Source organism: Phoxinus phoxinus (genome assembly GCF_949152265.1).
Source record: "Phoxinus phoxinus genome assembly, chromosome: 16".
Taxonomy (NCBI): Eukaryota; Metazoa; Chordata; class Actinopteri; order Cypriniformes; family Leuciscidae; genus Phoxinus; species Phoxinus phoxinus.
Genome location: NC_136891.1, coordinates 28,055,286 through 28,071,466, shown reverse-complemented (window position 1 = coordinate 28,071,466; position 16,181 = coordinate 28,055,286). Strand labels below are relative to the sequence as shown.

Sequence of the window (16,181 nt, the reverse complement as noted above, 5' to 3'; positions counted from 1 at the left end):
TTCCTTTTTCAGTTTTATCCGAATACTACAACAAAATATATTTGTCCTAGTGAGACGGTAACAAGGACAGACAAAAGCTGAGAGTAAATTGAACCACCACCACGGTCCCCAACAGTCTAGTGGGACATCGCACAGCAATTATAGGACTGTTAGTGGCACTGGATTAAAGTGTCTGGTGACTAAATATATCAGCAAACAGCCCTGGTCAAAACACAGCTTGGCCGTTTCAAATAAAGGGGTGACCTATAACAGTTTATCATTTAAAATAATGAAGACAAATAGCTTAGTCTTAGGAAGAGTTTTTTGGTTAGTGTGTTAAGGGCTCTCAATAGTCAGTTAATTAGTGATGGCTACAAAGGCAAACCTCACTGTTATAACTGATTTTTTTTTTTTCTTTTATCAGTACACCTGGAAATTTACCAGGTTTACACAATCAGCACTTTTGAGGATGAAGAAATAATCACTAAATTTGCCAGATTACCAAAATTAGTGGCATCAGAGTTCTGTTTGAAGCCCTTACAACTTAGAGCTGCACGATTTGGGGCAAAAATCGAATTGTGATTTTTCTGATAAAAAATGATTGCGATTAAAATGAAATAATAATAAAAAAGCTCCATGTTTGCTGTGCTTGTTTATTGGCTGCACAATTTGGACAAAAAAATTGTGATTATGTCTCAATAACTAAGACTTTCACAACTATATAATAATAATTATTTAAAAAAAAAGTAAATGAGAAAGTTTATTATTGTAATACAATATTTCACTACAAAACAAAAAAATATAATAATAATAATCATACTTTACAGTACTACTGAAAAATAAAATATTTATGGCTATCTTAATTTCTTACAAATTTCAAACATTAAACCATCTAACTTTTATTTAGGTGAAAAACAGCAGGGAGCCATTAAATGTGTCCTATTATGATTTTTCACTTTTTAAACTTTAGTTAGTCTGTAATGTTGCTGTTTGAGCATAAAAAAGATCTCCAAGGTTACAAAGCTCAAAGTCCAAAGAGAGATTTTATTTAACAGAATCCACTTTCCAGGAACTATAACAAACGACTTGTTTGGACTACAACGCGATTTTTCTGGATCTTATGAAGTCACAATGGTACTTATTTAAACAGAATAAGCAAAAAGGGGGACGAGGCCTGGTTGAGCTGCATTACAGAAGACACTGTGTAGTGGCTATGTCAAAGAGACACTGCTTTTTCCACAACATTTCCAAAACTCATTTCTTTGACCTTCCTAAGGCTGACAAACTTATTAGAACTTATTTAAAACACTGTTTCTGAACATTATAACCCCACCGTCTATCTGTGTGCTGCACATTTCATGGAGGACGGCTTGTTTTCTGTTGCTTTTGTTAGCTCTCGCTTTTTTCCTCTCTCCTTAGGAAAATTAACCAGTTTTTTTTTACCGATTTCGGTTTGTATTACCCTAGTTTTCCGACAAATATCATGATTAAATGCTGGATAACATCGTATCTATAATGTATAAGAAAATTACAAAAAAACATACCACTCTGAAACGTCCTGTGAAATCAGTGCTTGTAAAGTCTGTGCATGAAATCCGTTCTGGGCGATCCTCTTGTTCGTTAACTTTGTCAGGGTCTGAATCGGACTTCAATTGATTTGAAATTGATGCCATCCTCAATATTTACACTAGAGAAGGACCCGCAGTTATGGAGGGGCAGGACATTTCCCAATCACGTGAGAAAAATTATGTAGGGTGGGATTTCGTCCTTCATGAATTTATTGGATAGCAGTAAGTTGGGTGTTGCTAACTATGGAGGCAGATCTAAACACCAGTTTGCAGTCAGTTCAGTTTTGGCGGATATTTAGTCCCACCCTCCGCCGAGACACGCCATGAAGAGAACATAATTTTGAGGTGGAGCTAGGGGAGGTTAACATTTTGAATTAAAGATTTCAAGTTTATCAAAAACAGGCGCCGACCAATAGCAACTGACGCAGACAGGGGGAACACACTGATCCGACAAACATCGACATTGCCGCTGGCCGGCATCGATGCAGTGTGAATTAGCCTGTAAAGTTTCTCTTTTGTTGAAAATAGTAGGTTTTTATGCGCTTCTCATTACAATTATGGAAAGAAGGTTGGAACATGTGTTCCAAATGCATGTTATAAGCGACCCAAACTCAGAGCAGATGCAGAGATGAGTTTGCTTGGAGCAGCATATACTGTGAACAGAGACACTAAAAACACCAGATAATAACTGTGCTATTATTAACGTTTTTGTTTCCCATGCCCATCAATTATTGTGGTGCTATCTATTTTAGAAGCCACCCCATGTAAAAAAGAACTGTTTGTTTGAACTTTAAAGTACGGTAGGCATTTCTTGACCAGAAAAAAAATAAAAAAAATAAAATCAATGTAGACCAGGCCTTTTGCCATTTAGTCATAATTAGTGACTATCTAGCAACCACTCGCAACACCTCAGAAACCACCTAGCAACACTGTAACAACAAGATGTATGGCCTAGGAAACCTCTGTGAACACATTAGCAATAGCTAATGTAGCTAACAACACTGCTATTCTATGGACCTAGGTGGTTTAACTCATGTTTACACTCACACAGCAATTAAGGTTCACATCAACAGGGAAGTACAGTAACTCGCAATTCATTTTCAGCTCATGAATTCCTAACATCAATATGTTTGAAAGATAATGCTTGCAATATTCCCATAATCAAATTTATTTTATTTTTTTCATCAAATGACAAAAAGCCAAACCCTAGTTGGGAAACCAAACAATGACCCAAATGGATAAAAACATGACTCATATTCCTTTGCAATATGCCATCTTTGATTTAAAAGCGTATAGGCTTTGTGTGATGGATCCTTGCCAACTGGTTTACAACATTCAACTACCCAAGCATCTGATAATTCAAACAACTGCTTATAGGGAACCAAAAAAACATACATAAAATTTAGAATGGCAAAGATAGAACTGCTTTATTGAGCCATTGACATGATGATAATTCAAATGTAACCAAGAAATAAAATTAAAAGGAAGAAATCATTGTGAAGACCGTTTTAAATCTTCTAAATTGTTTTTTAAAGCTAAAGTTTGCAATTAATGCGCTAAGTGGCAACAAACTGAATTAAACTGAAGTTTAAACTATCCCTTGTGTGCACTGGCCAGTTAAAAAGACATTCCTGCCTTAAAATCACACCAATGGAGGAGTAAAATTGCCTTTCTGGCCACTTAAACTGCAGTTCTGTTTGTGAATGATTCATCTATACATAAGTTTTATTTCTTTTCTTTTTTTTACCATGTAATTTTAAACAAAAATCTTGCAGACTATATGTTAAAAAATGACAAAACACATTCAGTTTGGCCACATAAACCCTGCCTTTCTTACAATCAACTGCAAGCTCGCATTCAGATCTGCCTCCATTCTCAATAATCCGTTTCACTCAGATCTCCGTCACAATACGAAATAAAGGATTTATCGCTACTTCAAATACACTTTTAAACAAAACTGTCTTGATTGTGAACATTTAAATTGGCATGAAACAGAAGTTAGCCTTTTTTCCCCTCCTGTGATGTACAGTATATGAAAACCGCTTCAAGAACAAGACAAAAATGTAGGACGGGACTTGGTTTTATCCATCAGGAATTGATCGGATCATTGTTGTTTGCTATCGTTGTGATCTCATGTGAGTGGCAGGTTGCCGATAAACGGTTACAGATTACAAGGGGACATGAATTTTTTAGAAATAAATAATGATTTGCATGGATAAATCATTTATATTAAATCCAATATTCCATAAAAAAATAAGAATTGTGATTGCATGGTGCCTTTAAGCGTAACATGCTTCTGATCTTACACACAACACAGTCTTCTGAAGCAGAGTCCGATGTGAAACGCAGAGCGAGCAGATGGAGGCATGCATACATGCGGGTTTGGTGGAGTGGGTGGATGTTGAGAGCTCTGGGCATCCAAAAGGACTCGTCACTCCAACCCACTCTCCCACAAAGCAGTCACATGTCCCTCTGGACACAAGGCTGGCGCCCAGCATCGGGTCCTAGCGTCCCCCTGAGACAGCCAAACTGAACCGATTTCGGCTCCGGTTTGATCCCTTAAAGCACAGAGAGAGAAATGCAGGATAATTGTGGAAAAACTAAAATGCCAGGGAATTCCAGCCTGCCCTGGACCACCCAATAAAATTACAGTGTGAGGGGAAGTTCGGAAATTAAATGCATCAGCTGCCAGAGAACGGGAAGCGGTACGGAAAACAAGCCTCCTGCGTTACCGTCACATGTCATCAGAACACAAAAGCTGAATGGAAACTATCATTCCCATCGCTCTCTGACTGACACAAGTTGATAGGACATGGGCACCAGACATTTGAAGTGGATCTGTAAATGGAAAGTTAATTTTTCTTTGAGGGTTTGGCATCTATGTGGGCTGAAGCAAATGTAATTTGGTTGGCACTGCGGGAAAGACAATCTCAGAGAGTCTTATGAAATGGCGGGCTAGAGAACGAGAGCTCAGATGGGCCTCTTGACCCAAAATCATTCTAAAAAAAAAAAGCAAACATCTGAGAGCTGCCGGTTAATGACCTCACAAGCATATGGTTTTAAAAATGTCCGTAAATACAACACAATTGACAATGTTAACAAGTGGCCAAAGTACACAAACAAATCTGACTATAAATAAACTGAAGGCACAAAGAGAAAAAAAGCTTCAAGGTAAGTTTAGGAACAAAGATTAAAGACATTATGAAGATAAAGAGAGGGAAAAAAACATAAGATATAGATATGTATGTAATGTTATTATTGCCATTTGTTGCCCCATTCAACAGTCAGGACCAAACAGGAAGTACAGTACGAGACTTTGCCTTGGCACTTCAGCCTCCATATCTCTGCTCCTCTATAACTTTAAAGGCTTTTTACACAAATTAAGGAAGTAAGAAGCACCACACTGGTTCACTTAAACGGTCTTTACAATTTATATGGCTCATTTTCTCTACACACAAAGCCACAAAACACACACACAAGATGCAAAACGTAACACAACACTTAATTCAAAACTATTTAAACTATTCTAAAAAAAAATTTGATGGTAACTCTACACAAAAAACATTAAATGATTAGCCATTTTCAAACCAAACTACGTACAGATGTGAAAAATATAAAACACTATCTTGTGTCATGCTTGTTCGGTGTGCAGCTGACTGTACAGGATTCTGTCACATGTACATGTATGTGCACAAATACACTGTATACAGTATGCATGCACAATTGATGAATTTTACAGTTATTGAACAGAGTTGAATAATGACACTATTGGCTTATTGTTAGAGCTGCTTTACAACAGAATTTGCTGCTTTGAAACAATCTGTATCGTATATATAGAAATGAAGGTGACGACAAATGTAGTCAGCATATATTTACAAAATAAACAGAAATGCAAGGGTGAACATTTTCAACATTGAGTTTTGATTTCTATATGATCTAATAAGGTATATTTACAGTATAAACAGAAATTCAAGAGGGTAAAAATAATTTATTTCTGAGGTTTGAAAACATGATGAGTGAATGGTTTCACTGAGTGGGCCTCATGTACCACTTTTAGTGTGTAAGCAATAAAAAATAAAAAAACTATCTATTACCAGAGATTTTGGCAACACTATACATTTTAAGGTTCGTGTCTTTTTTATTTTTTTATTGGGTAAAATATCCCTTTTATTTTGTATTGGGTAAACTATCCCTTTAAGTCATTGTTATAAGTTGATCAACTCAATATTGGTGCTTATTGGGTCTTTTTTTTTTTTGTAAGCCAATCACCACAACTTTTTTAACTTCAATTAGCTCGTATGAAATGTGTATTGGACAAAACTTTACAGCATTTATTCATCTAGTCTGGTGTCTAATGTAAATTTCTACACATATTAATACATTTAACATTTTAAGTTATATAGGTTAACATGAATGTATTAAGAACAAACATGAATAAAAAATATTACAATTATAAATGTATATCAATATAAAAAATTAAAGAACAATTAAAATTAACATATTTTTAAAAATGCAGTAATAAATTGTTCATAGTTTATGATACCAAAGATAAACTAATGTCAAATGTTAACTAATGTTAATCAAATCTTACTGTAAAACAACATTTTCTGCTACATTCCCTATTCTTATTTGATTACTGAACACAGTGCTGTCAAGATATAAACAGCTCCATAAACATACTTTAACCAAATGCCTGAATCGTGAGTTTGAATAGAGCTGACAAGATCAGAACGGCTGATATTGTGTCACGGCTGTGTATTCTGTAAGGCCTTCCGAGTACAATAAGGTATCTTTGCAGATCAAATAGGTTAATCAAGATCTGTTTTTGTTCTCTTCTTGGGTGGGCAGAAGATTATATTTTTAAGGAACTTATCTTTCAGGTTTGGAAAACAGAAATCAAACCACAGCATCTCACTAGATAAACTACCGTTTAAAAGTTTGCGGTCGGTAAGATTTTTTTAAAAATGTTTTATTTTAATCTGTAATTTTAATCCTGTGATTTCAAGAATTTTTTTTATTATCATCAATGTTGAAAGCAGTTGTGCTGCATAATAGTTTTGTGGAAACCGTGATAAAAAAAATAAAAAATTAGAACAGCATTTATTTGAAATATAAATCTTTTGTAACATTTTTTACTGACACTTTTGATCAATTTTATGAATCTTTGCTGAATAAAAGCAATAAGTTCTTCAAAAAATAATAATAATACACACACTGAACTTTAATACTTTATTACCAGACATATTTTGCATCTTGTATAATCCTGACTTCTAATTTCAGACAGTAAACACACAATATATCCCAAGAGTGTTTAGACAGATTATTCCTTACGTGTGAACATTTAACCAATGAGATACTCCTTAGACGTCAGAAAGCATGACCCTGGCCTCAAGACCAACTGTCCAGAACAACAAGGCTTTAAGAGTCCTGCCAGGGCGCACTGACCACTCCGTATGGATGGCTTTGGTTTACTTCTGCCACTACAATGCTTGCTTTTATGCCCAGGCTCCATATCCCAAACCACAGAGTTCATCACCCATAACAATTTTCCCAGTATTATAAAGACTTACTCACAAAAGCAAAACATTAACTATGATTTGGGGTGCATTTAACAATAATGTTAATGCAACAGGAAAACTTTGATCGCCATTGTGCACAGGACTAACCTAATGAGATCTCAAAGTCTCGTTTTTTTGATAAGTTCTTCATAATGAGTAACAGAAATGATTCTGATCAAAACTTCCACTTGTGAAGTGCTCTCAATGTAATTTTTTTCTTTAAAAAACATACATTTTTGACTTTCATTTAGGCCAAATTATATACTAATATTTTTTTTAAACAATTAGGTTTGATTACAAGTAACCTTTTAAGACTTGTATAAACATAATCAAGACCAGCTCTCAAACTTTGGATGACCATTTTGAGGAATTCTGTGAGGAATTCACCTCAAAAACAACATTTTAAGTAGTACACGACTTATATATCTCTTAATCTCTATCCTTATGTTATGAATAAATAATTTTGCCAGTCTTTTTTTTTCTTCTAATTTAAATTAAATGAACTAGACTGCAACCTTTGACCCAAATAAGCCAACTGTTCACTAGCTAAGAACTGGATAACTGTCATTTATTTTATTGAAGTAAGATGTTTAAAGCCCTCCTGGTGAAAATCAAGGTTTTAATGTTGTTTGTATATGTTATATTATTTGTATACTGTTTTTAATTTGCTTTAAGACAAACCATTTGCAAATTCACAAGGCAACACCATTGCGGAGTATGTTCTCCTTAAAACTATAGTGAACCAAAGTCTCAAAATCACGGTTTGAAATCGCTGGTGTTTCTGACGTCACAAACTACCTTGTAACCAATCACGCCAGCGTGTGATCGTCAACGAGTGGATCTCTGAGCTGGTGTGAGTGAGTGGAGGCAGGGCTAAAAACGTTTAAATATGTCATTTTGGTGATCAAAGTTTTAAGGGATAAAATGATTGACTACAGGGGGACTTTAAGCCTGGGACACACCAAGCTGACTTCAAAGAAAATCGACGGTGTTGTCGCCTCACGTCGGCTGCGTCTGGACCAAAAACACACAACACAGACTCCAGCCAACTGCAAACTAGCACGTGCGTTCTTGCGTGTAAGGAATTAACTGTCTTCAGCAGGTATCAATAGTCTATATTCGTCATTCAAAAGGAGAAACCGAAGCAAGGATAGGCCTATATGAGATCGCAGATATAGGAAACGTAAACACTTGAAAAACAGTTATGTTGATAACTTTCTTTATTTTAAGCGGCTCATGCAGTTATGAAAATATTCACGTTTTGGAATGCTCGGGTATAATTTTTCTTTTGTTCTGTGGAATATAAAAGGGAATATTTTGAAGATTGTTGGAAACCAAACATGTTTTGGTCACAATTGACTTCCATATACAGACAAAAAGAACAGCAGTTTCTCAAAATATCTTCTTTTGGGTTTCACAGAAAAAAGAAATTCATACAGATTTGGAACGACACTTGGGTGTGTAAATGATGAAAATATTTCCGTGTGTGTGTGTGTGTGTTTTTTATTTTATTGGGTAAATTATCCCTTTAAAAGGGTTAAGTCATTGTTTTGAGTTGATCAACTCAATCTTGGTGCTTATTGGGTCTTTTTTTTGTAAGCCAATTACCTCAAAAAACACTTTTTCCAATTCTTGACAACCACAAAACTAATATCAGCAAATAATGTCAAATGATACAAGAATCCAAGAGCGTACAGTGGCAAACCATTGAAAGGTCTTATACGCATTATGCACTCAGTGATCTGCACTACATCCTGTGCCCTCCTGCCTTCCCTTCCTAAATGACAGTTTATTTACTAAACATAAAACACACACACCTCATTTATTTCTTGTTGATATTCTTGACCTTACACTTTGAGTGGAATACCTTTACATAAAAACAAAACCCAGAGACTGGTTTGGTTTTGTAAACTAGCAATTCAGCCAAAGCGACACACTTGCAGATGATAAAAGCAGGGTGCAAGTTTATGATAGATTTGCACATGCTGCCAAAAGTAATATCGGCCAAACCTGTTAAGTCAGATGGGCATGACTTTGCTGCGGTGTCATTGCAGGTGACTTGTTCCTGAATGCCCTCATTGACACCAACTTCATGACCAGTTCAATTACTGACTAAACTTGTTAGAAAAATGTAAAGGTTCTTACAATGGGGATATACAGTACAAACAAAACAAATAAACCAGTCACTGAAAAAGTCACAGGAAGCAGGATTTTCATTTTCTCAATAGCACAACAAGGCATCGCTTAAAAAAAATATATATCCCATTTTCACACAAAACACAATATTTACTAGAATGAAACTGTGCTTGGTATTAGCCACCACTGGCATAAAAAATAAATTTCTTACACAGTTTGAAGGAGATCCGATATTAATTTCTCATGACAGTATAAATTGCAGTGTGCTTGGTTACTAAGGTGCTATAAGGGGAATAACGTGCCACCGCCGTGAAAATAACACCAAAGAAAACCACATTCTCCACCTCAGTCTTACAGTGAATGACTGGTGTTGAACAACACTGTGAAGGTGAAAAACAACCTGTTTTCTGGGATTCTTTTTATTGGGATCATGTGGTCGTTGCATTTATTTACAGAGTGTTATTCATAACTCACGTGTACACACAAGCTTTTTAGATAAGAAATGCTGGGTGATAAACTAACACGCCATATCCAGAGCTAACCTAAAAACAAAAGCGCAATTAACAGTGCCAGGTGGGATATACATCGTATATATTAAAAAACAGATGCAATATGCAATGCTTATGATAAGCACTGACATAAAGAGGCACTTTTGATTTATTAAACTATAAAGTTAAATAAGGAAGTATTAGAACATCAAACCTCTTGAACTCAAAGGGAAAATGTTATCAGTGGTCAATAAATCATATTTTGTCTTTAAATGCTGAGCCATGTATCCAGATCTACAAAATCCCAGGACCAACAGTGCATGGGAAATGGGAAAGAAGTTAGAAAGAAAAAAAATCTAAATTAGCTCAGTGATGAGATTATAAGAAATATTTTACATTGGGGGGAAAAATAGCAACTAAATTAAGAAATGCATTTCTGTGCATTTGCACTGTCACATAACATTATGAATAACCCCCTCATCAGTATAAACAGGGGGTTATGCTTAATGCAATATTGAATTTAAAATTGCAACGAGCAAATATTCTGCTACTGACCCTGTTTAATACATCACTATTTATTTATATATCATAACAGCAATTTTTGTTTTACATTACAATTGCATAAATACATTGTGTGCAGCTACCTAATTAATATTCAACAACTAAGACTTAATTTCCCGACGTCACAATCAACGTGTATGACGGACATTACAACTGAGGAAGTCGAAAACGCTTCATTCAATTTAAAAAGCATTAATCAGTTGATTAGTGGGAGTTGTGAGCGGAAATAAGTCAAATAGACAAAACCTAGACAGCTGCCAACCAACACAACATTTTAGACATTTAATTAGGCACGAGCCGTTATTATGACACACAGCAAGGCGCTTTTATGTTTCAACAATTATACCAACAATTATATTCGCTTACAGACATGTCATACACCAAATATAGGCTAAAATGAAACGTGAGGCTAATCAGTTCCAGCAGGCTACCGTCCATAAGAGATATCTTCAACGCCAAATAACCCTAATTCACCTTCACATCGAAATCGAAACACCTCTTGCATGCTGTCAGTAGATATCTAGATTTTACCTTTTTATTCTCGTAATACTCAAAGCCCAAACAGAAACGTGCACTACGAGCAGTTTAAATCAATGCAATTAATTACCGGTAGGCTACTATCTTCTTTTTTGTCGCTTCGCTCCCCGGACGTGTGATAGTTAAACAGCCGAACGACATGCAAAGCTGTAACAAACACCGAAATCTCCGAGATGTTAACTAATCCTGTGTGTGGCTGGTTACTCCACGCTGTGGTTACTAAAAGGATATAACGTTATATTCAGTCGAGCTCGCTACAGGTTGCTCTGCTAGAGCCGCGATAAAATGGTCAGGTTAAATTGGATTTAATTCCCATCCTCAGAGTCGCAATCCTAGCGAAAGCGTCCGGCTGCATTGTGCTACAATAAACAGTAGATTCACGATTAATTAAATACTCATTTAACCGGTCAGAGCGATTTATTTGATCAATATGCTCACTGAAATATAGATTAAAATATGACCCGGAGAAGCGCGAGTGTACAGTCTGACAAATAAGCGTCATCATCGGTATAAACAGGGGTTATGCGTGCATAACTGATAAATATAGTAGCAAAGTTTTAAAATGCGAAACCATAGAGATATAGCGTCTGCAGGGACTAAATCATGCGATGCATAAGAGGTGTCCGGGCTTTAAATCGGTTGCGAACATTTGGCAGCGCAACATCGTACACTCCCCTTGTCTCACTAGGGTAGAACAAATGTGGGTCACCGGGCCTTCGGATTCTTCCCAGGCAAGCATTAAAAAACACACCACCGTATTTTCACCGCAAGTACGCTTGAAACAAATCCGACACGAATAAGACACTATAGCTCCACTGCTCCTTCTCAAAATAATGCTATCTTTCAAAGCCGCTTGTGCCCTTACCTCGGTTATTTGCCGTCCAGGAGGGGGATTTTCTTGCGCCTTGTTTTGGTTGAGACGGCAGTGTAGGATTGAACTAGAGTTAGAAAAACAGCAGGGCCTACCCTAGGCTTCCCACGCGCGTGCGCAGTACGGCCAGAGCTGAATCCCACACGATCTGGCAACACACAGCAGACCTGGCTTCTAGTTTAATTGCGAGTTTTTTTTAATTACTTGTCATTGTATAGATTAGAATACAATTCATAAAAAAGAAACAGACCGGTAATTCAGGAAGGAAATTAAATATAGAAATAAAGCAGATCGTGGGGAGTTCCCAAAACGAATCCCAGAGATATATATTGAAATAACGAAAAATACATAAATTAAAAACAAAAAAGACATCCCATATATTAAATTCAAATATATATATTAAAAATAGGCACACTGGGAACATACAGGATACCGACATTTCATTAACAATAACAATTACAGACAGGTTAATTAGCGCAAAGGGAATTAAATCATAAAATATGTAGCCTAGCAGATCATGAGAGTGCCTAAAACGGCTTAGGCTATTTATAACAGATAAAGAAAGGATAAAACTGTCCACCATTATGGAAATAATAAAAATGAAACATTTAATCATTGAAATAAATAAATAATAGAAATAGGTACAACTGGGAAAACCCAAAAAATATAAACACTAAGATTTGACCATGCATAGGTTTTGGCAATATATATATAACACATACGAAATAGCATAGGCTAAATAAATAAATAAAAAATGAGGAAAAAATGAATCAGTCTTTGGAGGAATTAACTATAAAATGTATACACGAAATGTATCACTAAAATAAAATATTTGCATATTTGATATCAATCATCAGAAATACTTTGTAGCTATATTGCTCGGTCTTTCACGAAATGCATACAGCGATTTAGCCTTTCTGTTTGAAGTTATCATCAGCCTACATTTCACTGCTTCCGTAGCGGTTTTAAAGTTTCAGTTATTTCAAAAAGACAATACCTTGCTATCTTTTAATGATTGTGTGTAGTTGGTGTGAATGTTATGTTATACAAACGTTCCTAATCTTTGTCCCACATGTGTCGCTCTCTCTCTCTCTCTCTCTTGGCCGTATGCCAATTAGGTCAAATACGCACGTCAACCAATCTTGAATGTGGCACAGAACGCGCGCGAAAATTTTAGTGCATGACGTATTAATTGACATTTGTCTTGTCCAATAGAAAGATGATGCGAGTGCGCGACATGCTGCGGAGCTGTTAATGCAAGCCAGGCACAATTATATACATATTAATTATATTATTGCTAGTTTTAAACGAGAACCAAAGCAATTTCCATGTTGTTGTTGTTTTTAAAGGTTATTTAAAAAACCTTTACTTGATTTGCATTAAGTCCATATAGCCTACCAATTTTCTTAGTAAAAATATGTAAATGCTTCAGTGACATTATACAAATCAGTGGGGTCGAGAGCAGCACGCACAGACGTGTGGAAATGAGTGTCTGACTGTTCATGTTTAAATCGAACTCAACATGTAGACCATACAGTTCCATTATTTACGGTAAAAGAGAAAATGTATCGGCGTATTTATTCGTATGATTTGCACACTTTGCAGAATGTTTTTTTCCCTCTTCTTTCTGCTAATTATTATTTAAGTGAGTGACAGGGGGTCCGTGGAAGAGTCTAGAGAGGTATAAATGTGACTAAAATAAATAAATAAATTAATTAAAACGTGATTACAATTTTTAAAAGTGTTTAAAAAGTATTAGTTATTAATCTATTAAAATATATACAAAATATTAATATAAATAACAACAAAAAATATTAAACTTAAATAAATAAACAAACAAATAAATAATAGCCTAGCCTACATTTATCAGTAGGCTAGATATAGCAGTAGAAAATAATACAGTAGAAAAATATAAGTAGGCTATAAGTAAAAATACTTACAATAGGGCTGATATTATTGTTCTAAACTAATTTTAGATTTATCCTTTTTTTTATATAGGCTATATAAATTGGGTGTTTATAAAAGGTGGATGCTAATGGGGCCCATGATCATATTTGGGCGTCCATGGCATCTAAAAGATTGAAAACACCTGATTTAAAATGGCTATAACCGTGTGTAAAGCTATTAGGCCGCCTAAATAGTAACGATAGACATCAACTTGCTTTAGCCCACTACTTTTTCATTAAGGAAAATATGTATGAAAATAAAACATTTATTTAAAAAAAAAGAAATCTGACTGTTGCTATTATGAGTGGAATCTTCGAGCCACTGTAATGCAGTGACAAAATAACCACACGGTGGTGCTGTTATCATATTAAATTCATGATATTGAACCTATATTGAGGTTGGCTTGATTTTTGCTTTATAAAGTTACTCTCGCCTCAAACTTGAAAACATTACCTCACTACACAGGGGAGAGATTGAATAGCTGAACTCTCATGATCTGTAATCTTTTAATTATGTTCGTATTATTTGCCTGTGGAAGAAGTACAATTTAGCATATAGGCCTACTTAAAAAAAATACATTAAAGAATAGGCTACTTAATTTCGAACTGAATGTAATGTTTTTGGACATTAACTTGTTAATTAAATGAAAATATATATTTTTAAATAGCCTATATTTTAAATGTGGTAACACTTTACAATAAGGTTCGTTATTTAACATTAGTTACCTACATTAGTTAACATGAACTAATAATGAACTGCACGTATACAGCATTTATTCATCTTTGTTAATGTTCATTTCAACATTTACTTTATTAAAGTCTTGTTAACATTAGTTAATGCACTGTGAACTAACATGAACTAACAATGAACAGCTGTATTTTTATTAACTAACGTTAACATCCTTATTGTAAAGTGTTACCACTTATATTAATGTTTTTTGACCCACTTAAGTAGTAGCCTAGCCTATTTTATAATAAATTTCATAATTAGCCTATGTCAATTGTCTTTGAAATAATGGTTAAAGTGTACTTTACAAGCATTATGGTAAACTGAAATACTTTAATGTCATTTTTATTGAAAATTGTGTAGCCTAAATAAATATGTTTGTAATTACACATTTGTAATAATGAAGTAGTAATTTAAAACATTTAAAATGTAGCTATTAACTTTAAATGTAATAATGAACAACACACTTCAGTTAAAATTCTAATAGTTACTTTACATGTTAGTCAAGACATCAAATCAACACCAAAAAACGTGCTAACTTAAATTTTCAAAGTACAATCAACTTGACTATAAGCCATTTCAACTTAAAAATATAACACTGACTTTGGAACACTGAAAACTGAGTCGAATCTCATATAACTTTAAAAATAGTTTTAAGTGGCTTAACTTATTTTGACAAGTTAAAGTAATGTAAAAACATGTTGTCATGACATATTATTGATCATGTCATTTTTTACAGTGAAGTGTACTTGTTTAAAGCACGTCAAAAACAGAATGATTTGAAATGTCCTTTGAAGTAAAACTTTCAATTGGACATTTCTACGAAGTGTATGTTCTTTAAGTACACTTAAGTGGCCTTTTATTTCATAATTATTATCTAATCTGAAAAAAAAGTACATTATGTGCACATTCGATGCACTTAAACACACTTCTTTTTTTATAAGGGTCCACATAGGGCAGTATACAATTACTATTTCAGTTTTTGTTTTAGCCGTGTTTAATAATTTAATTTTGCAAATACAACCATACAAAATGAAATAAAAAACACTAGAATTGTTTTTCTTTATAATCTTGATTGTGCATGTAAGAGTTATAGTCATTTGTCAGGTAAATACTGCAAATTAAACAACACTTAAAATGCAGGTTGGAGAAAGTGTTTCATTATAAGATTGTAAATGAAGCTAATTAATCTTCTATTATAAAAATGTATCTTACTCAAGGGCATAAGAATATCAGAGGGGGCAAGTAATCTCAGTTCCTGGGTCATTGGTCACCAATAAACCAGAAGTGTTTGTAACCCAAATGAGCTCTTCAGCAGGTTGTGTGTGTGTGTGTGTGTGTGTGTGTGTGTGTGTGTGTGTGTGTGTGTGTGTTTCTCATACCCTCAGATTAATTGCGTTCGACGTCTTTTCACAACCCCGAAGCTTCCTTTTTCACACCCAGCCCACCACAAAACACCCACTACACTACATACTAATGTGTTTCGAGTTGTACCCTCAGGTCTGTCTAGAACCGGTCAAGTGATCTTCCACATCTACACACCCATGTTTTCTATCACAAGTTTCTTAAAGGAAATGCAGTCACGAATCCATGACGTAACCTACTTCATTATTTCAGGCCCCTGTTCATCCTCACAGTATGACAACATCTTAATAAACACATTATTTATGAGAACAATAGACCGATAATCAGCTAAACCGATAAAGGACCGAAAATAGACGTTTATCAAAAAGGATGCAGTTCTTGAAACATGCTTCATTGGATGGTCAAATCTAATTAAAATGGAAGTGATCGGAAGTGAAGTTTGATT

General features: G+C 34.8%; 1 protein-coding gene across 5 annotated transcripts in view; it reads right to left on the bottom strand.

The window, feature by feature from the left end:
• The window catches only part of clocka (clock circadian regulator a), a 61,906-nt gene extending 50,091 nt beyond the window's left edge, over positions 1–11,815 (bottom strand). For all 5 annotated transcript variants that reach the window (XM_079584355.1, XM_079584357.1, XM_079584358.1 and 2 more), the window contains exon 1: positions 11,693–11,815. The gene's annotated coding sequence lies outside the window, so the exon portion shown is untranslated. The remainder of the gene's footprint in view (positions 1–11,692) is intronic.
• Positions 11,816–16,181: the final 4,366 nt, after the last annotated feature.